The following is a 26,961-nucleotide window of genomic DNA, read 5'->3' on the forward strand; positions in this document are numbered from 1 at the left end:
ACAGATGGCACACATTGTGAGTTAGGGTAGTGACTTGTCAGTCTCAGGGTAGGCCCGCCTTTAAGTATACGGTACTTTATCCTCCTTTTTACTTTAACATATTTTACAAGTGGCTGGCCTCTCCCTCAGAGATAGGATGAGGACTACACCCATCCGGGAGGGGCTCAGAGTAAAGCCACTACTCCTTCATGTCTTAAGCAGCCACTTGTTCAGGCATCTGGCTACGATGATGGAGGGGGTGGCAAGAGAGAGGGAGAGGGAGATCTGGGTTTCTCTGGTTATGCTGCTGCCCTCACAATTCAGCCCCAGATAAGCGGAAGAAAATGGATGGAAGGATGGATGGCTGGATGGATGGTGCCAATTCACAACAAAAAGTGCACCAAGGCACTTTTATATTGTAAACACCCTACAATATTAGCGAGAGAACATCAACAATCAGATGACCTACTATGACCAAGCATTTGACGAACTCCTTCTGAACAGGAATAGAAGGAGGGGTGAAGTGAAAGAAAAGAGGGAGAAAAGGAGAGCATAAAGAGATGAAGGACAACACACAAACTATGTGAGGGAGAAGACAGAAATTCATCACTTGCAGTAGTGGCATGTTAACTCATCAGGAGTGAATAGAGGGAATGGAGAAGGAATTCTCAGTGCATCATAGGATGTCCTCCAGCAGTCTGAGCATATAGCAGCATAACTAAAGAATGGTTCAGGGTCACCTGATCCAGTCCTTAGTATAGCTTTATCAAAAAGGAAAGAATAATCTTAAAAGTAGAGAGGCCGTCTGTCTTGAATCCCAACTGGGAACAGGTTCCACAGGAGGGAAGCCTGATAGCTGAAGGCTCTGCCTCACATTCTACTTTTGGAAAACCTATGAACCACAAGTAAGCCTGCAATCTGAGAGTGAAGTGCTCTGCTGTGATAATATGGTCATTAAGCTATGACTAGTGGGGGGGGAAATAAGGGTTTAAAACCTTATTTTTGAGGCTAAGTTGTCAAAGCTTTTGAAGCAGTTTTCATCTTCACTTTCAAATCTAGAGGTGCCATTTTTTATGCCCCACTAACCATGGAATTTCAGTTATTGCTCTATCCAAATTCATTTATATAGGGTCTTAAATAACATCCAAATAAATGTTGAAGGACTTACCAAGATTCTTCCTGAATCGTCAGACTTCCTCCTGGAAGGAATTTGGTATAGCTAAGGCCAAAGTTAGCGCCTTGATGCGACTGTTTGTTGTGATTTGGTGTTATATAAATAAAACTGTATTGAACTGAAGTGAATCTGAAAGATAGACATGTTGCTGTACCTCCTGTCCTGGGAGAGTAGAGGAACATCAGAGTGAATTCATCAATCACCACTTTGTTGGCACAGTTGCTTACAGGCTCCTACCTCCTACCTCTAATTTAGTTTGGCTGCATCTTTGAAAGAGGGGATGTAAGCTGAATTAAAATTGTGTTTCCTCTAGCAGCTGCCTTTGTTTAGCCAGCCACCTTAGAGGTACCCCATTATTCCTAGTACAAAAAAATCTAATTAGGACATATTAGCACTATTGCACTAAAACACCATACCTAGACTTATGGTAATATTAAAGTAATTTAATGTATTTGTTATTTGCTGCTCGACTTTTAAGGGGACCAGAAAGCGTGAGCATATTACTCCAGTTTTAGCCTCACTTCATTGGCTTCCTGTCAATTTTAGAATTAATTTTAAGATTTTATTGATTGTTTTCAAGATTTTATCTGGGCAGGCACCTCTGTACTTGTCTGATCTTATTCATGTTCATACTCCTGTCAGAACATTAAGGTCTGCCAATCAGATGATCCTAAAAATTCCAAGGTCTAGACTTAAAAACAGAGGTGATCGAGCTTTTTCAGTTGTGGCGCCGAGTCTCTGGAATGCCTTGCCATCTCATATTAGAACAGCTCGGACTGTTGCTACATTTAAATCTTTGCTAAAGATGCATTTTTATGGTCTGGCTTTTAATTCGAGCAAATCTTGACATTTTGTATTTATTTAGTTATTATATTTTTGTCTGGATTTTTGTTTGTGTGTTGATGTTTTGCATTTTATGTATTGCCTGTGAAGCACTTTGGTCCATTCTGGTTTTTAAATGTGCTATATAAATAAATTTGACATTGACATTTAAATGAAATATTTTCTGACATCTTTAGCTACAATGGCCCCAGGGTCAAGTTAGTACTTGTTTTATTTTATTTTATTGTCCTTGTCCTGATTTCCATTAAGGATTACAAAAAAAATAAATGCATGTAATTCTTTTTTATTTTTAACCTACTGTAGCGATTCTGTTAGTTAAAGTTAGATACCGTTCTGTGCAGATGCTCTGTGATTTCCCACTGTTCTGTTGTTACCTGCATGTTTGTGTGCATGAGGAAGAGCGAGAGAGTGAGAGTGAGAGTGAGTCCTGTTTTCTTGTTTTGTTTTTTTGTTGGCTTGGTTGCGGCCCACAGCAACTATTTAATTGTTAATAAAAAGGGCAACTTTTGCTGGCAATCTCTCGCCATCTTCTTTAATGTCCTGACAGATACTACTTAAAGTTGCAGTGTGTAAAAATTTCACTGCTGCATGTCAGGAGGTTGCAGACTGCGGTCAACTGAGTTCACTTTTCTTACCCCTCACAATTAAAGATAGATAGCAAAATAATATCAAGATAGAAAAGTGACTACAGACCAGATCTGCCTAGGAGTTTTTTCTTATCTGGGGAGGCTGTCAGTCCACTGTTTAGCTCAGCTGTCAATGCTGAGTGAGGAGCGTTCACCTCTATTCACTCTGGAGGAGGCTATAAAACTTTGTGAAAGGAGTTGAATACAGGTCAATGAGCCATTTAAGCTCACCTCTGCGTGATGACTGTAATACTGAAGTGAGTTTTTGAGGGTATGCTGAACTTTTCTGTCAGTATGCACTGCTGTTTTTGCCACTGTTGGCTGCTGTTAGCCTCTGAACCTTAATATCTTGAGTATGAAGGTGCAGGCACAAATTTGAATGTCCCTTCACAGCACACAAATACCTATGGCTTCTCCTCTGCTTCTGGTGTACTGTGTATGTGGCCAGTCTTTAGCTGCATACATAAAATGTGATTAGTCAGAAGGGAGATGTCCATCTTGGCTACTGTATTCAAAGACGGTGGGGCAACATGGTGGCTTCAACAAACTGGCACCTGCTCCTAAGTATTTTTAGTGGCTTAGTTCTAAGTTTATGAAAATGCACCAGTTTAATGGAAGCCTTAATTACACACTAATCTATGTATATTTATGAGTGCAATATCCTTTTTTATCCTCCCACCACATATAAAGGGGATATTGTCATGATACTCTCTGTCTGTCCTCCCACAGTCCAAAGACATGCAATTACTGGGGTTAGGTTAATTGGTCACTCTAAATTGCCAATAGGTGTGAATGTGAGTGTCAATGGTTGTCTGTCTCTCTGTGTTGGCCCTGCGACAGGCTGGCGACCTGTACAGGGTGTTCCCTGCCTCTTGCCCTATGTCAGCTGGGATAGGCTCCAGCCACCCCACAACCCTGAACAGGATGAGCGGAAGAGAATGGATGGATTTTCAGTAACGGCTGGAGGATGTTCTTATCAGTGAGGGGTCTTGTTTTTTTTGTTGTTTTTTTTTTTGTTAAATAACCTAAAAAATAACATTTTCTGGTTTTATAAAACTCAGCAATGAGAGGACGATGTTGGATGGGAAGTGCTTGTGAAGCTTGTTGTTCAGTGTGAAGTATACAGTTGACTCACGTTTGAATGAGTCCTTTGTAAAGAGCTAAAAGCACTGTAACTGTTTGAGAAAGTGTCTCCGTTTTTCAGAAGACTGAACTGACTTCTCAGTAAAGTGTTTACTTACACAATTATCCTGTACCTGTTACCATTTAATATTATGTAAATTCTCAACTGAGCTGCGCAAATAAGTCTAAGCTTTGAAGTCTCTGCATGTATGATGAAGTTAAAAAAATACAGAAGACTCCCAATACCTACCTCACAATGCTACAAATTAATATGGATTAATGTAACTGAGTAAGACTGGAATGAAAAGGAGTGATAAAGAAGGAGGTAGACAGGAAAGAAATGGGGATTGTTTGTGTGGAGGAAAAAGGACGTGTGACTCCCCTCTCGCTCGGCTGATTACAGATAGAGAGGGCTCTGTGGAGTTCTGCTGCAAGTTCCTGCTGCCTCAGTGTTGAGTGTGCCAAATGCTCTCTCTTCTCTATTACAGCCCACAGCGCTGCAGCCGTCTCTGTCTCACACACACACACACAGAGAACAACAACCTTATGCTATCTTTATCCTTTTACTTCTCCCTGCAGATGTCATACTGTTGCCTCCAAACAATATGAGCTCCTTCTCTTCTCTTCTCTTCTCTTCTCTTCTCTTCTCTTCTCTTCTCTTCTCTTCTCTTCTCTTCTCTTCTCTTCTCTCTGTGGGTGGTGATGTCAAGAAATGCTGTTAATTATTAGTTATGTGATGTAAGCCTACCTTACACTAACACTTAGGTTGATGACCCTCAATTACTGCCCTCGTATTATGAAAGGAAATCTGCTGAAACTGACAGCACAAGCTGAGCTCAAGATCACTGGGTGGCTCAGGACAAATACGCCCCAAATAAGCTTTCTTTACATTACCGTTTAAAACTTTAGGGTCACTTTAAAAATCAAACTTACTTCATCTTGTATAACATTACATTGGTTAGAAATTTCGACATGCAGTTTGTTGCATATACTGTGTATTAAGGGATTTTATCAGAAATATTTCAGCAGATTGCAGCTGTGGACAAAATTAAATTTTCTATGTGCTTCTTATGAAGAGCACCTAGAGCTATATGAGAGCTGAGGCCAGCTGTGGACGACCAGACCTCCCTCAGTACATTTAATCAAGCCTACCTCTCATGACACTGTGAGGATGGTTTCGGATATGATGCCATCAATAATTTTTCTTTAATAATCAACTTCATACAAAGTGAAGTAAATGAAACAAACAACAATAAAAACAGCATCAGTTCAAATTTTCCTATGGCTAAACTTTGTCTTTAAAAATAAAATTATATAAGTCGACAAGTGAAACAATGTACCCCAAAAATATTGCCTAATTCTACAGCTGCCTTCGCATTCCTGTAGCTTTTCTGCCTCTCTAGGATCATCATTGTCCTTCCTCTCATCAGCACCACTTACTGATGCAACAGGCAGCTTTTAGCTGACACTACTGGTTAAATTAGTGGAGTTTGAGCACCTTAAGAACCTGGTATATCCATCAGTAGCTGTGTATGTACAAAAATCGTGCTAAAAGACAGTACGTGCTCTATTGGACTAATACTCAACAAACTAGTGTTTGCTTACACATCAACTGAAAATTCAGTAAATATTAACAATCTTTTTATGCTACTCATAAGTGGCCAAAGAATCAATAAAGGCACGATTGAAGATTTAAAGGTGGTTACAGTGAACTATAAAGCAAAGTACAGAATCTAGCCTAGAATAAAAGATTAATGAGAAAGTCATGAATATCAAAGTAGTATCAGAGCTCTGATTAAAATGTAGGATTATGGATTTGATTCATGATTAATGGCACTGGTGTATCTGGGAGGTGGATTATTTTGTTTTCTTTAATTTTTTTATCAAACCAATTTTACATAAATAACTCAAATGAAAAGACATGTGCTCTATAGCAAAATTGTATAATAATTTGTATAATTAATCATTTTACACAGGTACATCTTGGGCACATGAAGGTTCATATTGCAACCATCAGTCAGTGGGTTAAAATGACCACATTCTCTTCAGATGATGATATTTGCAGTATCAAAGTTACATTATTTGTCACATTATTAAGTCAAGTTTACTGTATTGAGCCAAGTTTACTGTATTTAATTAATGCTATATTAAAGGTTTTGTTAGATAATTAACTGTATTAACATACTCAAGGCAATGGGATTTTAAGCCATGTTAATTAGTCCAGCCTACAGCTTCACCTTTTTTCCATCATGTAATTATATTAATTTTTGTCAGGTTACTCACATGTAAACCATAAGGTTTTTTTTTTTTTTTTATAACTTAATGTGATTAAGTATATCAGTTTGCCAACAGCACGAACGCACCACACAATACTGTAGTATGGGCGTGTGAAAGTTATTTTAATATCAAACCCAGTATGGGGATGAGTACTACAAGCTGTACATAAAATACCAAACCTCAAATTAGTGACTTGGACCTTTGGGAAGTAGAAATGGATGTAAATAAGCAACCAGAAGATACACAGAATAGCACACTGCCTAAAATCAGCCCACACACATTTTTTATCTATAAATATTTGGAGACATGGGGGAGTTGATTGTACATACTGTACTTTCAGAGGTTGAGGGTGTCTTTAAAGAATCCTCTTGGGGCTGGTGAGTCACCCTGACTGTCAGCCTTGTTGTTTCTTGGCTCCATCAGCACTGGTCGGTTGGCAGGATGGCAGGCCAGCAGGAGAGTGACAGGAGTGTCTGACAGAGAGCAGAGCTGTGAGGGCCAGGGACACAGACGATGGTGCAAGAGAGAGGCAACACCAGAGCGTAAACTCTAGACTTTTCCTCTCTGTTTGCAAAGCAAACAACAGAAGAAACTGTGGGAGTATCATAAGTCAGGGGCATGAGAGAGTAAGAGCATGATTACAAAACACTTTTCGAAAATGGTCATGTAATTACGGCAGACTCAAGTTAGGTATAGAGCAGAATAGGTTCAATTTCACTTTTAATGATTTCTCCATTTCTGAAGCCAGTTACAGTGAAACAAATCTAGCGGCTTTCTGAAAACTATTGTCTCAGCTCTGCACTCCAATGGCCCTTAACGAAAGATCTTCAGACTTGTGACAGCGGACGGAGAATCAATCTCTGTGGTATTCTTTCAAGCACTGGACCTGATCAGAAAGCTATTATCAGTAAAAGTTAAGTCATATGCCCTGTGTGTCCATATAACCACAGAATACTATAGGCCATGCTCACTTCAGAAAAAAAAAACAACCAAAAAACATGAAGGCACGGCATGCTCGGAATAGTAAAGAAGGTCTTTTTGACAGAATCTGAATTTTTTTTTCCTTGGCATTTGAACTTTTTCCCCATGGGAATAACTACATCATGTTTAGACAATGGAATAGGTCAGGCACTAGTGAACAAGATGCCACAGACATAATTCATTTTGAGCATCAATTTGAGCCAACAAATAGATTTCTGTGTTATTTAAAATCTGCCTTGTGAGAAAAAAAGAAAAAAGTTTCTATTTGATTCATACCATCAATCTCCTGAAATTCTGTGTGTGTGTGTGTGTGTGCACAAGTGCACACTTGTTGCTGCATAAGTAAACTTTACAAAAACACACATGGACAAAAAGGAAGCCACCCACACCTCATTTACTACAATTATGTTTCCTTCGGGGGCCTTTTTAGTAAAATCAGCTTAGTTTCTGTGCAACTCAATAGTACTTCAGCAGTGACAAAAGGCCTAAGTAAAGTGATTTTGTTATTCAGTTAATGGGATCCCATCTGTCACACCTTTGTCAGTCTTCCGTCTTATAACTTCCTGTCCTTAACGAAATCATACCCATGTCACTCAGCCATACAAAGACTCAAAATTAGGCAATCAGTGATTTAATCCATTATATGTTCCAGTCCCTTCTAAAGTCCTGAATATACCAGTGATTGATTTGCTATTGTTGTGTTAAAATTCAAAGTACAGGAAACAGCAGATAGTTACACACAGCTGGCCACATTCTGCATTCTCCTTAAAATTTGCAGCCAAAGCTTGATATGGCAGTAGTTCACAAACTTTTTGTGCCCAAGGGATAAAAAAAAAAAGACAATCCATAATTTCAAGGCATACCTGTACTCATATTTAACAGGCACTACAGTACATCATCTCATATGGCATCAGTTTCTCTTTGATTGTATTGTAAGATGAAAGCACTTTTGTCAGCCCATCCGTGGCATCTGAACCTGATTTGACATCTACAATTGTTTGCATTTGTTTGTCTTTTGCTTTCTAAAAAGGCCCACTAGCTTGCCCAATCGCTTCATCGGAGGCTTTCACATAGTTTAACAATACAATACTATATTTCCACCACTGGGCAACTTCCCGAACAGACTGGAGATCTCTTTGACCTTGTTTTTTTTTTTTTGGCCACAGCGGCTTTTGTTAGCAGTAGAGAGAGACAGAAAAATGGGGGGGAAGATACAGGGGAAGACACCAGGCAAATTGGCAACAGGCCAAGACCCGAACCCGCCGCCCGCACCGCAGTGCGCGGCATACGTATGTGGTCACCGGCTTCACCACCAAGCCACCTGAGCGCCCCGACCTTGTTTTTTTTTAATGAATTGATATTGATAATGGCATGTATTTGCTGAGGCATCATTGTAATAATCTTATGCTGTGTCACCACCAGTTATGGTATAGTTACCTTGAAAAAGTAATCTGATTACAGATTACTCCTTCAAAAAGTAACTTAGTTACTTTACTGATTATTTCATTTTCAAAGTAACTAAGTTAGATTACAAGTAATTTTATTAGTTACATTCATCAGCTGCTGACTTGTGGACCTATAATCTGTGAAACCTGTCAAACATTTCTTTCATGAATGATATCAAGCCATTTTGAGTGAGAAACAGCATTTCTATCACAAGGTAGAAGCTGCACTCACTTTGGCAAAGTGACTTTTATATAGTTGTTTTTTTTATTAAGGTAAAAACTGTCATTGACATTAAAAATGTCTTTTTAAACAGAAATCTGGCTATGAAGGCTGCAGAAATTGCAACAAATATAACATCACAGTTCTGTAAAGATATTTTAAGTGGCCAAAAAGTACTGGATTGATTATAATGTAGGTACAATAACACAGACGCCCATATATTCTTTCAAAACAGGTTATTTCTTCATTTTATATATAAGCCCTTCATAAATCATGCTGACTGCACTCTATTCACCAATATAAGCAAAGATATTACACATAAAATCACATAGAAACATCAGAAATCACTTTGTGGCAGAGGATCACTTTTTGGCACAAAACCGGCACCCCCCCCCCCCAATATAAAAATGACTACCACGAAACGAGGGTGAGTCAACCGTGTTTAAGGGCAGCATTTCCTCTACTACATACAGTCCAACCAACTTCTTCAACTGTCCCCCACTTACTGGTTTTGTACCGAAGTCCAGGTTTTGTTGTTTGGGTGCTGGGGGGCCTCCTGCATTAGCCACAGCTCTCTGCTTCACACCACTTGGTGGGACTTGCTCTCTAAGTTTGACTGTGCCATGCTGCGACTCCAAATGTTCCTTCAAATTTGGTGTAGTGTTTTTGAAGCTAGATAGCACTTTGAAAGAGACAGCTGAAACAGTTGAAGCCTGTTGCAAGCCAGTACATATTAATCACTGCATTAACTTCATTATCCAGTGGAAGACTCTTATCTATTAGCTTATGCCACATTCACACTGGTAAAAATAGTGGTCGGATACTGTAGTATTACCAGTTTTATTGTGACTCTGTACACAATCAACTTGTGATTTTGTTGCTCTTTAAATGGTTGCTGCAAAGACAGGGCCCAGGTCTGTGACGACTCACAGTCAGTGGTGCCGTTTACACGAAGCCGTTTTCACTGGAAACGGTGTCGTTTTGATGCGTTTCAGCCTTTCGTTTACACGATGGCGTTTCAGAAACGATCCGCGTTTACACGAGGACATGTGAAACGATGAAAACGATGTAGTTCCCATGCCAGGCCACAAGTTGGCGTTGGTTTTCTCTTTGCAGTTTGTTTACGCAAGACGCGCATGCGTGGAGTGACACAGTAGGTAGTGCGGCAAATTGTTCATTACTTACAAAACGGCCAATGTGAGAGGTTTTGTGTGGACCGATGATGAGGTTGGATCGCTGCTGCACACAATGCTGAATTACAAAACGGTAAAAACACAGGAAAAGCATAAGAAGCACTCGTGAATCCGCGAGTACTGTTTATCAGTTTGCGCGTGCGCGAAAAACTGGCCGTCGCAACCATAGTGCGCATGTGCGAGTCGAGCGTTTTCAAATCACCCCGGTTTCAAGTGTTTACACGAAAACGCAAGCCGGTGCGTTTCTGAAACGCTCCACTCTGGACCCCGTTTCTGAAACACATCGTTTTCACTCTGTTGTCGTGTAAACAGAAGGGCGAAACGCATCAAAACGACACCGTTGTCGTGTAAACGCAAGGCCGAAACGCATCAAAACGACACCGTTTCAAAATGAAAACGGTCTCGTGTAAACGGCACCAGTTGCTGTCTTCAAAGCAGCTTTGATGTGTCCAGACAGAGATAAATCAGGTAAAGTTAGTTGTTTTTGTGTTAGTGTTTTAGTGGAAATCACAAATCAGTTGCCATCTACAAAACACAAAAACTCACACTGAACAGAAATTCACATTCACATTTCACGGCAACATGAAAATTTAGAAATTGCTCCAGAAATAGTGATATAGTTGCTGCAGGATGGCAATTTAACTACAAAATGGCATAGGTGCTCAGCTTTTATACAGTACAGGAATATAAGATTTATAATCCCCTATTGCAGACGAGTTGCGTTCATCGATACAGACATACTCAAACTGAGTGCAATATGTTATAATCTGTAATCATAGGAGAGTGTCACTTAGGAGCTCTAATACAGTATCCCATGTAGGGTTTGCTACTATGCAAAAACTTTCAAATTTCAGGTAGTACCAAACTATTCCTTCCAGACTTTATGAGGTCCATCCTCTTAGGCCCACTACACAATACCTTTGGCAACATGAAAATGATCATCAATCCATATGTGAGCTTCCTTTGAAGAGGTAAGGAAAGGAAAAGTAAGGAAAAGTGGAAGGTATGTCCTTTTTCTTTTCTGGTAAAGAAAAAAATTCAAGCTTGTATTCTAACACAGTACCCCTTAATGCAAACACTTCTCACTTTTATAGGTTAGATAATCATTTATAAAATAAATAACATCTTTTGTTAATTCAGTCCAAGAAAAATTTAACGACTAGTTCACAAATAACAAAATGCTGAGAGTAAACACACTTTTCATGCCTCTCTGAAGAGAATGGCTTCACTTGAAGCAGCTGGCACTCTGGATGAATATCCCTCTGTCTTGTCTGACTTCCAAGGATGCACAACTCTGTCGGCATCTTACAGAGCCGTGACAGGAGTTTGGCCATAACAAAGTATTATTGTCTGCGCCTACACCAAGTCTTTGCAGTCTGACCTTTACAGTCCTTCTAAATCTCACCGAGAGACAGTGTATCTTCATCCATACCTGCGGACAATTAGGCTGGTGGAACAGACAATGCTGTTAGTCCTGCTCTTTGCTGGAAACAATGGCTGTTTTATAATCCCAGGAGAGAAAACTGATGTCAGAGTGATACAATACAGCCCAAATTCAGACGGAATGACAAAAGCAACGGGAGATGGCAGCAACCCTCAACTGAACTAAATGCCATTAGCAAAGATAAAGCTGGAGGACAATAGTTGCAACCTTGTGCTTTTATTTGACACTAACCTAATGACAGCAATATTAGTAGTGATCAGGGGAGGGCTGAGGTTGAAATTCAGCCCTCGAGCTTGGATTGGAGAAGCCTTTTACCCGATCGTACAATGGAACAGCACGGGGGGGATAAAAGATCGTCTATCAGTCGGTTCGGCCCGGAAACGACCAGCTGTTCGGGAAACCTCCCGAACCTCCCGATAGCCACCACGCCCCTGGTAGTGATACAGGTGCATCTCTGTCAGTAGTGACAGCAAATGAAGATGTTGAGCAGCCTCGCCACAACTGACAGAGCAGACAGCCTCTTTTCCCTCTTCTGTCTCCTGGGAATAGGTCAACTGGGAGAATGACTACCTGCTGCAGTCACATGTCTAAGGGGGGGGTTACTTTGTGACTTAGCTGCCTACCTCCCTGGTATTTCTAAGCATGAGACATCCTGAAAAAAGGATAATTGGAAAAGGATAATATAAATTCTCTATTTGCACATTAGTCCATAAAAGTAAGGCTTTAATACAGACCTGAATTTCATATCGAAGTAAAAATTGGGGACATGTGAGTCACAGTTGAGGTTTTTTTGCTACATGGATTTTAACCTAGGAGGCATTTGATGGCAGGCCCAGGAGTTCAAATCTCTGATTATTTCTGTCCTTATTCAGGCCTCTGTGTCTACTGAAAAATTGAGAGGCTTTTACTTGCCTATTTTTGTCCAGGTGATGGAGTGGGGAAGATCAGCAATGCTGATCTGACATCAGATGTTGGTTCTGTGTGTTGCTCACCAAGGCTTTCAATACAACTGCCTCTCCCACTGATCACTGTGCCAAACATAAACAGCTGCAGGTACTCTATTCTACAAAGGCACTATCAAGTAGTTCTTAGCCCGGCTCCTTCAAGACCACCTTCTGATTAAGAGCTCAAAACAGCCACAAAAACAGGGGACAGGAGTGTCTAAAAAAGACAGAAAACAGGATGAGCCAAAAATAGATCAATTTCTTGCTGAACATAAGCTATGGTATGAAGGATATAAGAACAATATTGCCACAGGAAAGTAATATGACAATATCTGCCATAATAAATATAACACTGACATTAACATTTTAGAGATGGTTTGCTTAATTTCCATATCTTAGACTTATTATACTTAGATGTGGGATAATTTGACATACATTTTGATTACTTTTACAAAAACTTTAATTAGGAATTACAATATTGTACAAAAGTCTTGAGCACCCTTAATTTCTTTATATTTTGCTTCCAAGGAGGCAGACTTTCTTATAATTTTTAAAGTGATCTTGAGCAGTAGTTCTCCATGCTTTCTGTAGGTCTTTCAAGGGTTTTCTTTGGACATTAGCTGCTTTTTCACTCATTTTTAGCCCAGTCCTTGTACCTGACCATTTTCAGAGGAATATTTGTTTTTTTGAACCACTTAACACTGACCTATGAATCATTCATGCATAAAAAGGCTTCAAACTCTAGGGGTGAACTAGTGCTGTGTCTATACATAACAGGCAACTGTATCTTTAGGCACGCAATATGAAATTTGATCACATTTCTTTAGTTAATTCTATGAAAAATGCCCAAGATAACACAGTTTGCCAGGCATAACATAGTATTGGTGATTTCCAAAGAGCTATTAACTGAAAACCTGGCATATTTCAGCATAGTGTGCAGTGTGTACTTAAAAGATTTTAGGAAACTACACAACTGGAGGGCAAAAGAAAAAGTGATAGGCCTAAAAACCTATCTACAGCAGATGAACAGTTTCTGAAAGTCATGCCCTTATGATAGAGGAAAAAAATCCAGCAAAAACCTGACACAGCATCTGCATCTGTCCCTTCATTTGATCCATCTACTATTCACTGAAGCTCTCACACGAACGTTTACAAGTATTTCGTCACTGCTGGCGAAGTTGATGATGGTTCGGCTTGCCACCATGACCTGCCGTGCATCCCTGGCAACTACAGAAACTGCACCAAAACAAAACAAAATTGGAGCTAATGTTACTGGCATTTGAGTTTCCATGAACTATTAACCTTGTTAAAACTGATTAGAGTTGGTCTTGCCTGGATCATTATCATCTTCAAAGTTTAATTATCTGGTCTGATATCAGTTGGCAAAATCTGCTAAATAAGTCACGTTCACATTGCGAGCCTCTATTTTAAGCTATGCGCTTTGGTTAGACTACAGCCTGGTCAGGGTTTTATTGCACCATGTACAGGGTCACACTTGGTCAGGAGCTGCAAGAGTGTGCTCTGCTGTAGTACACAGGTGCATTAAAAACTCTGCGGGAACCACTTGATTGCATTGATTACACTGTTTACAGTCTTTATAGTTAAAAGTCTTCCCTCTTTTATCATGTAAATGTTTTTTTTTTTTAGTAAGGCAGTCATCCTCTTTTATTCACAGTGCTGTGAAGAAGTATTTACCCCTTCCAATTTTTTTTTTTGCATATGCCACACATTTTTCAATATTAATATTAGCCAAACATAAACTGATTAAATACAAAATTAAGTTTTTAAATGATAATTTAATTTACTAAAAGGAAAAAAGATATCTGAACCTATCTGGCTTCATTGTCTCAACATTTTTTTGGGAAAGCTGAGTTCAGTTTCACCAGTCGCACTCAGGCCTGGTTACTGCCAGAAATCACTGAAATAAAAGATCTCAAAAAGCAACACAATCTAAAGAAAAAGCTGAGAAAGTCACTGATCTATCAGCCTGGAACAATGGTAAACCTTCCCAGGAGTGGCCGGCCTAACAAAGTTACTCCACCAGCAAAACAAAGACTCCTCGAGGAGGCCATAAAATAATGGCAAGCCTCACTTGCCTCAGTTAAGGTCTCTCCCAGAAAATCCTGAAAGAGAATATGCGGCCATTGATTTGTGCCCTGAAGCTGGGATGACTTTAAACAGGCCGATCATGCTTGAAAACACTCTAATGTGGCTGAATTAAAACAATTCTGCAAAAAAACAGTAAGCCAAAATTCCTCCACATCCACGTGAAAGACTCATTACCAGCTATCTCAAATGCTTCATTGCAGTCCTTACCTCCAAGGCTGGCACAACCAGGTTCAGTGGCACCTAATTTTCGACAAAGGGCCAGGTAGGTTCAGAGAGCTTTTTACCCTTAATAAATGAAATCATTATTTGAAAACTGCATTTTGTATTTATTGAGTTTATCTTTGTCTAATATTGAAATTTGTTTGATGATTTGAAACATTCAATTGAGACAAATATGCAAAAAACTAAAGAAATCAGGAAGGGGGCAAATACTTTTTCACAGCATTGTGATAAAAATTATTGGGTGATATAAGTATGTTTTAGAGGCCATACTTGCAGGTTTGAATGACGACCAATTTTGATGTTTGCATTTTAAAATTTAGTAACACTAATATTTATTTTTATATCAGTATCAAGCAATTAGTGCAATACTCTCTCCTCTGGCCCCTTGCAAAGACCAACATGCTCTAGAATGCTTGGCCCATGAATCTGAGGTCTTTAATTCTTTCTGGAGTTAAAAATGGAAGTACTGCACATAGTGTTTGACCACGTCACAGCTGGAGGTTCAAGGTAGTGATAATAGCATAGCAGCATGGATTGAAGTATCGGATTTTTACAGGCAACATAATTCTGCTGCAGCAGGTGTTGAAATAAGACTCAGCACCTATAAGTCTCAGGCCAAGGAAACTCAAAAATGGCAAAACAAGTCCCCCAAGTGCAGTGAAAAAATGTTGGGGTCTTGTTCCTAGGTGTGGCAAGTTCAAGATGAGAGAACAGGTTGATCAGTACAATATTAGCAGTAATGTGGACACAGAAGGCAATTTTTTGAATCAAATGTCACTTTCCAATGGTAAAAAACACTCTAACATTTTCCCCACACCAAATGCATATGTATATTAAAATATATAAATCAGAGTTAATTAATGCTGTAAAAATGCAAACTATAAATGTTTTGCACTTCTCACTGGGCATAGAAACAAAGCTCAATTGTCATCAACTGAGCCTAATCTGGATTTATACACTAAAAAGGAAGTTCAACAGATTTAGTTCACACACAGATGTTTTCACAGGCAATAAAGACTGAACTGCAACTAGAGAACTGTTTGAATGTCTTCTTTCTGGGCAGAAAGCCCCCCTGCTTTCTGGCAGATGAATAACAAAGTCTGTTTCAAAACAACTTTCCTTCTGAGTCTCCTCTTTTCCATAGATTTCCCTTTTTCCAAACAGGTTTTTCTCCACCTGCACAGAAAAAGTTCTAGTAAGTCCAAAGGAGGGAAGAAAAAATATACAATATCACTCTCTCTCTCTCTCTCTCTCTCTAGATAGATAGATAGATAGATAGATAGATAGATACTTTTTTTTTTTTTTTTTTTTTTTAAAGATTTCCTTACAAAGTCAAAAACACAGCCCAAAGAGCTAAACTACCCTAACACAATTGCAACTGAGGGAACTCTTCAGCTCTAAGTAGTGGGTGAGTAATCATCAGATTGCACACAGGTGAGTGATTACTGAACCGCTTCCAGGTGCGCAGGCAGGACAAGCACAGGAGCCAGAGAAAGTGCTGCCTCTGAAACACACAAGCAGAATTTCATGCACAGGCTTTACTTAGTTATAATTTCAGCATGACATCAAGGAGTGTTTAAACATTATGTGAAAGCCACCTGTCCAAGACCATCAAGAAGTATACCTCTTGGTGATGCTAAGCACACTAGTGAATCCAAGAAGGAAAGGCAGTAAAATATAAATCGAACATTATGGCCTAATCAAAGCCCACATTTGAATCTTTTTTTACATGTTTTTGTTGGGATTTCAGAAGAGAGTGATTAAAATAAAATATTTTGCAAATGAATGACTTGCATGAAACAGCAGCTAGCCTTTTTCCCCTTAAGTATACAACCACAGCCTCTGTGAGTTACTTTTTTCAAAGAAAAATATTACATCTATTGACAGTCTTGGATAAAAAGAAGATGATGACCCATGTTTTCTAGTACTAATTTATTAAGATAAATTACCCATGAGATAGAAAATGTACTGTATCTGATTAGGTTACAAGTGAAAGTATTGCAGAGACAGTTAAAAGTCTGGGAACACACATGGAAATCTATCTAAACCTACCATCAATGCTGCTGATGTTAGCCTATTACCCTGCTCCCCCCACGACAAGCATTAAAAAATTAATGGAGAGTAGTAGTTATAGTGTTAGCTGTAACAACTAGTGGGTAGCTGCTTTAGAGGTGTGATAACAATAGAGCAAATTAAGAAGGCATGGTTTTATTGACTGTTTTCCCACCAAATAGGTTTTATTTTGCTTTCTATTTTATTGGTCCATTTCACTCAAGCATCTAGCCCATTTTACTAAAAGGCAGAAAACAGACTGAAAGAGGAATATGTGATGCCAAGAGCTGTGGTTTCCAGAATTTCTATAAACAAAATATTTGAAAGCTCCATTGAGCTTCTGATGAGCCTTTTCTGAAAACCCAGTGAAAGTATTTTTCTTAGTGCGTGTGCAATAAATTTGACATAAGTGCTCCATCCTGTGCAGGGGAAAATGACAGCGAGGAAGATGATGGCATTTGCATGTTGTGGCATTTACATCTGGTGATAAATATAGTCTTAATATGCTTTGTGGCTGCCTACCATTTCTCCCAATTAGATTAACTACACTGAAGGATCTTCAGGGGAGATACTAGAGATAGACTCTGCTGTGTGTCTGCTCCCGCCCTCTGGTTACCTACAGAAGATGGATGGTTTGCATGCTACAGCTAAACATTTCTGAGCTACAGCTCAATGCATGTGCTGATAATGATACAAGGGAAGCACATCGCTATTCTGTCACATCCTCACGCATTCCCACAAAGCTATGAGGACCAGAATGGGCTGAAAATATAACTAAGTGACACAGGATTTCTCTGAGCTGTATGAAAATTTTATGTGGTTGTATATCTTAAGGTTTGATATCTTGAGATTTGGAATCTGAAGTTATTATATTGCAGGAAAGGTATGTAGAGTCACTTTTAAAACAAAAAATTGGACTAACAAACTAAAATGTGATCGTGAATTTCAAGTTAAAAGATTGCAATAAGCATATGGAGAAATAATGTTGATTGATAATCATTTGCATTTTCTAATTTACAAAGTCTTGCATGTCTGCACTATTCAGCCACAATATTAAAATTTCATGAATATTGTTTGGAAGTTACTCATTGTCTTGGGCTCTTTGTCATACTGCTGAGCTGTCCTGGTGAGGGAGGCTGCAGTCAACAGGGTGTGCTGCTGCCATGAGGAGTGTGTTTGATCTGCAACAGTGTTTAAATGGCTGGTACATGTCAAAGTACATAAATGCCAGGACTCAAGACTTCCCAGCAGAACACTGTAGCGAGATGACCATTGTTATTTATTTCATCTGTCACTTGTTTTAATATTGTGGCTGACTGGGTTATACATTAAACTCACTAACTTTTGGTCATTTTTTTCTGGGGGGGCCCATAATGGGCATGACGGTGAGCCCATCTTTGCTTAGTGTGGGCAGTCCATAGTCAGCCCACATTATGGGTTGCCCCACTGGGCCCCTTTTTGTCCTATATTTCACATCAGTATTGGGACCCACACTGTGGACATTTAGGTCTGCCCACAGTGGCCCCACATGGGCCCCAAGGGGCATGTTTACTGGGATAACTTTATCTGTGTGGGTTTGTTAGCAGTCTGAACGACAATGCTACAAAGGGCAATGAGTAAAAAGAAAAAATACTTTTCCTTCAGAACTACTTTAATTGCCTCACCCATAGGTGCCTCACCCATAGATAGGTGGAGAGGTTATGCTTTTGGTAGCGTTTGTCTGTCTTTCTGTTAGCAGGATAGCTCAGAAAATGAAGAACATATTTTGATGAAATTTTCTGGAGTTATTGGGGGTGGTACAAGGAACAACTGATTAAATTTTGTTTTTGATCAAGATCAGCATCTAGAGTCACACATTTTTTAAATGATTCTTTACCATTGTGAGATAAGTAAGTAAAATTTATTTATATAGCACCTTTGTAGATAAAAATCACAAAGTGCTTCACAACAATCAAAGGAACACAATGCACAGTAAAACACACACACAAACCACTAGTTAAAAGCAAGCCTCTGCAAGTAAGTCGTGATCTGTTCTTTAAAAGATTAAAAATCTCAGGTATAATGGTAGTGCATTCCAAAGTTTAGGAAACATCCTCAAATCCACGATCTCCTTTAGTTATTAGTCCAACCCCAAAATGACTCTAAGAGGTAATAAATACAGTGTAAACAAAATAGGTCCCAAAAAAGAACCCTGGGGCACACCGCAGGACATAGTGGTAGATGAAGATACAAAATTATCAGCAGCAACTTAGAAATTTCTGTCTGAGAGGTAAAAGGAAAACTAATCTAAGACTGGTCCAGAGATGGCCACCCATGTCCTTAACCTGTCAATTAAAGTGCTATTATGATCATCTGTGTCAAACACTGCCAATAGGTCCAGGAGTACAAGAACAGAGTATTCACCTACATCTCTTTTCAATTAAATATTGTTAGAAACTCTAACAAGAGCCATTTCAGTAGAGTGCAGGTGACAAAACCCAGATGGAAGTTTATCAAGTATGTTATATTTAGCTAAAGTAACATTTAGCTGTTTGGTCACATTTTCTAAGATTTTTGACATAAAAGGCAACTTTGAAATCAGCATTAGGCTTTTTTAATAGGGGATGAATAACAGCCTGTTTAATATATTGAGAAACACAGCCAGTAACCAGTTAATTATTGTTAAAACACATGGCCCAATGGTATAGAAGATCTTCTTAAATAGAAATGTGGAGACAACATCAATTGAACAAGAGGAAGGTTTAATGGTATCAACCACATTCAGGAGATCTTTTGTTGGTGAGAGGTTCTCCAGGATTGATGGCCAAGTGGGAAATAAAGCAGAAGAAGAAACAGAGGGATTTATGCTAGCTCTGATATCATTAACTTTCCCAATAAAAAAGGATAAAAAAAAGTTTTCAGTCTTCATTAGACTGAATTCATTATAATGTTCAAGAAACCAGTTTGAGAAGATCTGCGCTTTGTGACATGTGCGTTATCCTGTTAGAAGCAGCCATCAGAAGATGGTTCACTGTGGTCGTAAAGGATTGGACATGGTCAGCAACAATACTTGGGTAGGCTGTGGCATTTAAACAATGTACAGTTGATATTAACAGCCCCAAAGTGTGCCATGAAACTCTTTCTTACACTGTTACACCACCAGCAGTCTGAACAGTTGATTCAAAGCAGGATGGTGTCATGTTGTTTACATCAGTTTCTGACCCTACCATCTGCATGTTGCGGCAAAAATTGCAAATAATCAAACTAGGGAATATTTTCCTAATCATCTATTGTGTAGAAGAGTAAATGTAGCCTCAGTTATCTGTGCGGGAAAATCCCAGTAGTTTCTGAAATACTCAGACCAGCCATGTCTGGCACCAACAACAATGCCACATTCAAAGTCACTTAAATGCACTTAGTTGCTCCCATGTGACAGGCTCATTAGATATTTGTGTTAATAATCAGCTGAACAGGTGTAGCTATAAGTGTCTGGCAAGTGTTTATTATAGTGTCTTTAGACACAAAGTACAAAAAACAGCTCATCTTAACAAGCCATTTTGTTTTTTATTTGAGTCTTATCAGCTAAAATTCTTAAAGCATTTAAAGAGCTTTGCACATCTGCCTCAGCAGAAGAAATCATGATCAAGCATACATGTTCTGCCATCAAGAACACTCAATTCAACTCAATTCTAAAATAATCTTCAAAAGATTTCTCTTACAGCTGGACTGATAGCAAGGTTTCAGAGTTATATGGAACCTGATTTGTTTTTTCAGCAAAAGTATTTTTTTATTGAACTGTATTTCACTTTAAAGTCTCAGTTGCAAAGGAAAAAAGATAGATATTTTCTCTGTAGTGCTGTTGTTATTTTATTAACTTTTTCTCAGAAATATTTTCCTTTTCATGATTCGTGAAAACTTAAATATTTAAAAATCTGCCATCCAGCCAGGCGTGAGACTAAAAGATCAGCTCAATCTAGCATGGTTATGGCTGGTCCCAGACACTACCTGACCGAGATGGAGGGGAGAAAAGATGAGGGGGGATAGACACTCAGGAAAAGAGAGCGAGCGCAGTGATAAGTGAGCTGGAGCATGTGGTAGTAGTGCACTAATCACGGTCTCCGGCTGAAGAAACACACAGGCGCCTCACAGGTTATTGGGAGATAATAGGATTCTCAAGGCAGCAGACACACAGCCTAAGACAGAGATGAAATTTGAAAATAAATAATGCAAAATCCTCCTGCTCTCTCCCGTTCGGTGTGTGTGTGTGTGTGTGTTTTGGTGTGTGATATCTGTGCATATTGTGACTCCAGAGTAACTGTTCAGTGTGATGAAAAATGAGGAAATAAGTAATTTGTTAATATAGGAACATAAACAAAACCAGCTTTCAGAGTTTGAGTAGTGATTTTAGATTCCTAGTCAAAAAATGGCAAAATAAAAATTTTGTGACACACCAGTGACACTCATGACTGCTACCTTTGGATTTGGCACTTCAGGGAAAAGAGAAGACTTGTGTAAATACGCACATGAAGGTCAAATAGGCGTGAGGCGAAGATGTTTGCTTCACACAGCCTTAATTAAAAGGTTATTTTCTGGATCCTCACATTTGCACATTTATCACATTGTTGGCAATGTAGATGGCACGACATCGCTGTGTAATAAACACTGTTCCAGTTGATGCCACAGCCCCCTCTACAGCCATTTCATAGATGTGGGGTCGTCATCACTGTGATTGATCAAGGTTTTGAACAGCTGCTGGGTGCTGCTGTAAAATCACCCACTGTGGCAGCTCTTTAAGATCCCATTTTCATATTTACTTTGAGCACTTCGCCCATGAACACTCTCTAACTTTCTGAAAATTACAGCAAGTCACAGATAATTTAGCCATTCAACTGACGCCGCTCTGTGACAGAGCTTGGCAGGCAGCCAGTCAGCTCTGGTCTACCTGTAAAATAATCCCAAAGATTATCTGTTCAAGAGTAATAGTACTAATAATAAGTTATCTTGAATAAGCAAGATAAACTTCCAACTGGAAGGAATCACAAGTGAGAAGTTTTCCTTAGATATTTCTGCATGACATTAATATGCAAGACAAGCTGGTTACTAAAACTGGTCTGTCCTCCTGACCTGTGACACACTCCTCTTCCACACATTCACTTTCAACCAGCCATCTTCAGCAGCACACCCTGTAAGCTGTCACTCATTCCCTGCCACAGTGACCCCTGTCAGGCCAGTGTCACTTTTGGGGGACGGGGTTTTCATGCCATCCACACACACTTGCTATTCGACTTGTTTATTTATTTGTTTGCATCTCTTTGTTCACTGTTGTCTGCCTTCATTGTGTGCATCTCATGCACTCCCACCCCGCCCCTGCTGTCAGAGTCAGATGTCTTGTCGTTTTACTCATCACCTCTGGCTGCTTCACTCTCAAGTGTCCAGCAGCACTGAGGTGCTGGATTTCACCTGTCAACAGACCCACTCTCTACTTTCTGAAACTTTGTGGCAACTTTTTCACTGGCTTCCTCTTTCTGAACTGATCCATGCTACATCCCAAGCAACATAAATGGTACAGAATTATTCAGCATGACTCAATTCATGAGCCTCAGTGTGATTTTACAGGTGCCAAGAGAAGCGCACCATTCATTACATGGCATATATCTTCCTGTAGTCCTAGAACTTTTTACTTTTTACTTTTTACTCATTTAACCTTTAAGATATGTTCAGAAAGTGGTATCAACTCCAGAAAAGGAATAGCTAAAAATACACAGACCAGTACGCTGTAAGCCCACTGGAGCCTCTAAAATGTTCAGTGGAGTATCTCACCGTCCTGAACTGGTCAGTTGGTCAGTTGACCTTTCAAGTGAAGTATGTTCAGACTTCATTCTCCTGCTTCTTTCCTCCAGCACTGTCTGTTACCATAATAAAAAACTATTTTTTCTAATATATAAATTGAGGTAAACACCAGCTGTATTCATTTTCCAGTTTGACTTACTGAGGTCTGGCAATAATTATCTAAAATTTAAGTTTAATAATATATTGCTGTCCCCACATCCACTACTATGTCCTCCTAATGCAGACTGTCACACTATAATAACATAAGAATTGTCACTTAAATGTAAACGTGTGATTTGAGGTCTTTCCTGAAATGAGTTCTAATAAAGCAACTATAAACTAACTCAAACTTAAGGATGACATGGTAAATAATGTGCACTACTTTTCAGGTTACTTTAAAGCTGGTCTTATTTAAGCAGAGTGAAAAGTACTGTGAAAGATGACTTAAAACCAATCATAATGTTGCTTTTTTACAAGTTTCAAAACAAAGGGTAAAATATCAATGCCCCACCTTAAAGTTACTGAACTGTTTAACATGCCTGAGAAAATCAGACGTCTATTATATGTTTCTGCTCATTTGTAGTAGGTTCTTTTTTACTCTAATCTCACTGCTCAGTGGGTCAGAAAAAATGCACATAATGAACCAAATTCAGATCACATCCTGCTGGATGATATCCCGGTCAGCCTGACACTTGATAAATCACCCTGCTGAAGAAATTTGTGTCAATGCAAACCCATTATTGAAAATTTGGACAAGTATCTCAGGAGATAGCAGGTGAAGCAATTTGAGCTGAATGAAAGCACTATTTGCTCTGTATGCAGTATTCGTGATGGTTTAACACAGTGTATATGAGCTGTGTTTGTTTTTTTGTTTTTTTCCCATCACCATATCTGATGACTTCCAAACAGACACGAGTCTATTCACGAGGAAGACGCTCCATCTCCTCATCTTCACACTGAAGACAGATAACAGGAGCTGGGTCCCATTTTACAAAGCAAAGTCTGTCTTTCTTTGGCTTTACTGATCCTAGTCATCCAGAATAATCAGTATCATGCCTGGCTATAAATTGCCTGTGGTAAAATAAACTTACTGTAACTTCTAATAATCAAAAATCTGGGACTGAACAATAAGCTACGATGTGACAGACTGTATATACTCCCTTAAAGGAGTACTCTACTGTTTCAGCATTGTGCTTTTATAACATTTTGGTCCTTTCATTTATTGCTAAAATCTGTTGGATTGCTTCACTTCTTTTTTCTTCCTGCTCCACACCCTTATTTTTCTGATGCTGACTCACTTGCCGCCTCAGGGAGTTCCTCTTTAGTGTCTACTTGAGGATAAAAAGATTATTCACCAAAGTTTTCTAAGCTGTGCAATTTCAAATTATACCAAAATTGTGGAGCTACTCAAAATAATAACCAGCAAAATACACAAATTTAAACCTTGGTGTAATTGGCTTGGATGCTTTGAGGTAACCTTTTATGTAGTTTAACTGGTTTTACCTTTTATTGTCCCTACAGTGTGGCCCTTTTAAAGTACACTATAATACTGTAGTATAATAAACCTGATAACAGCTTCTCATCTGTGCAGCTTAAATATAGGTAGACAAACAGGACAACACATAGCGATGCTTTGCAGAAACTTTCTTAACAAGAAGAAGAAGAGGTTCATTGCGACTCTACACAACCCTAAATCTAACCAGGCTGGAGCAGACAAAGAGCAGAGGGTAATGAGTCTTATTATTTTCTCCCAACGCACAGGGTGTACACTTAACCTATCCCCTCCTCCTGAGGTACATAATGCAGCTCAGAATTCTAATGCTGTGATTTCCCACCTCTGAAAGACTTTCATGGCAACTGTTTGTGGAGGATGAATGAGAGTGAATGAAAGGAACGCACGCTGTGTTTTAACAGTGATAACAGGAGAAAATCCTAAATGCCACAACACCTGCAGCATTCACTCCATCTGCTTTAATTGTTTCACATCTGCACTCATGAGGACACCACATTCACTGAACACATTGGGGAATTACAAGACTTTCACTCATTGAAGCACATGCTGGCCTTTTAAACTGCTTAAAACCCAACTACATACACTCTTGGCCAATTAATTGGTTCCTTCAGGCTTGTAGCTATCCACTTGGTATGATAGAAGGGAGGGGACTACATGACCGGTGTAAGGAGGTGGATGCCCATGCAGATCAGACATATCTTAATTGTACCACTGTCACATTATGTTCCTGTTTGAAGCAGCACAGTGAGAACTCGGTATCAGACAGAGACCGGTCTTTTGCCTTACAGGAAATTATCCTTCTTTATACTGCTGCTGAAATGAAATGTCACTGGTGGGTTTTTAACACTATCTGAAGTCTTTTAAAACCTTTTTAAGATACTCATTTACCTTATTTTATTACTGAACTAATGGTATTTATATTTCAGCATTACAGAAATATGAAGCTGAGACACTCTGGTTTTCTTCACAAAAAAATTATACATTTCATAGCCAAAGAGAAACTACAGATAAATGAGACTTTCAATAAAACTCATATAAACAGGGCACAGAATGATTTTAAACTGAAATATTAGACGTGACAGCACACTGAAAGCAAGCAATTATCGCATCACACACTCAATTCAATTCACGCTGACATTCATCACCGACAGAGTGAAACTGTAGAGGAGTTCATCCAGATGATTGAATGATTTGACTCTGTATACCGGACACGGCCAGTTTCATACAGGTAGTTTAATGAGATTTGGAATGAAGTCTCAGACTTGAGATGTCTCATAGAAAAAAAAACATTTTTAAAGGCTAAATTACTTGAAAATAACTATTTTCTTCTAAGAAATCCACAGTTTCATAAACAATCCAGCGTCAGCAATTTACCGAAAAACTTACTTGTAGTCAAGCCCTCATAACCAAGACCAGCTTTAAAACAATCAAGTGTAATTGCTTGCCAGCTGTTGAAATATAATATTACAGCAATGTAAATATTTTTGTGTACAGAAATAAACATTTGGAAACAAATCTTTAAGGGAGACATCTGCAGCAGTTTTCAAATCTTTGCAAATCACATTAGGCCTGGCTGTGGGGAAAAAAAGGGGCCAATGTTGCACTTGCATGAAGTGACCCTTTCACATGTAAAGGTCACACATAGGTTTCCTTTATTGCACTACTTTTTCACTTGTGGAGATACTCTAGGGTCGAGGTACAACCAGCTCTGGGCCAGTTATGCAATGCAGCAAGAAAAACACCCGAGAACTTCACTTAAAATTAAGCGAAGACGATATATGGACCGTTTTCACTTGATTTTGAATGTGAAGCCACAAACAACCTATAGTTTGAGTGAAGCTTTGGGATAGGATGTCACACAAAAGCAAATGATGAGCTACAGCAGCATATATGATAGTGCCAGGCAGAGTGGAACAAGCTGATTTGGGCAACACTTAAATCTACTGAAAGAGAACGAGAAAACATATCTGGAGGTTATTAAACAATAAAACAGCCTCTGAAGACTTCACATTCTGCCTGTTCTGGCTGGTTAGTGATTCAGCATCCCACTCAGCCATGTAAAACCTGTTAGACCCACCTCTGATACATTCAGCACTGCTGCTTCGTGACCAGAAACTGCATTAGGCTATACAGTATGTGCTCAGAAGAACCAGATGGGTTGAGCCCTCCCTCCTGAGCCCTGTGACCTAAGGGTATTTATGAAAAATATCAATAGTCCACATCTCTGTACAGCCCTCGTTGGCACCCCATGGGAGACCTTCAAATTTTATGGTAAGATACTGACCATTTATGTAATCATCTGAGTGAAAATAGAAGAGCACACATGCAAAAAAACCCCAAAAAACTATCTACATAAAAACCATTATATATATATATATATATATATATATATATATATATATATATATATATATATATTAGGGGTGGGACTCGATTAAAAAAATTAATCAAATTAATTACAAGCTTTGTAATTAATTAATCGAAATTAATCGCATTTTAATCGCATTTCAATATTTGACATGATAAATATTAATTTAGGTTTAGTTGATGGATGAATCAATATACATAAGCTTAAACTTCAAAATTTTGTTTATTTTCCCACCAGTCTACTACACAGACCAATGAAGGGTGGAAGTGCTCCTGTGATAAGCAAACTCCTGAAATTAAAGTTAAGCATCATAACTGGATAGTTTTATTCAACATTAATGTCTCACTAAATATAGTTGGAAATTAATCATTCGCTCAGCTGTATTCCTTGATGTTGAAATGTGTTACGCTTGTTTTAACAGCTTATTTTCAATAAAAGACTTAAAATTAATCCACAAAAAGGAGAAAAAGTTCGTTCTCCGTTTAACCAGCTGCTTTTACACAGCTGTGCTTCGCACTCACGGTTGCTAGGCGACATGAGCTACGCAGAGGTGACGGCAGGTGACGCTGATATGAAGGCTAGCCGCTCACTTCCGGCCTTTGTGGTGTTCGTGGGCTGCGAAAGACGTGGGCCGGGTCCTT

General features: G+C 39.0%; 1 long non-coding RNA gene across 1 annotated transcript; it reads right to left on the minus strand.

Moving 5' to 3' along the window:
• Positions 1–15,623: 15,623 nt before the first annotated feature.
• On the minus strand, positions 15,624–26,899 carry LOC115782671 (uncharacterized). The gene is made up of 3 exons (XR_004020169.1): positions 26,842–26,899; positions 15,942–16,083; positions 15,624–15,755 (listed from the first exon to the last, which is right to left on the minus strand). It is a non-coding gene; the product is annotated as an uncharacterized LOC115782671 (long non-coding RNA).
• Between the last annotated feature and the right edge of the window lie 62 nt (positions 26,900–26,961).

This window comes from Archocentrus centrarchus, chromosome 7 (assembly GCF_007364275.1).
Source record: "Archocentrus centrarchus isolate MPI-CPG fArcCen1 chromosome 7, fArcCen1, whole genome shotgun sequence".
NCBI lineage: Eukaryota > Metazoa > Chordata > Actinopteri > Cichliformes > Cichlidae > Archocentrus > Archocentrus centrarchus.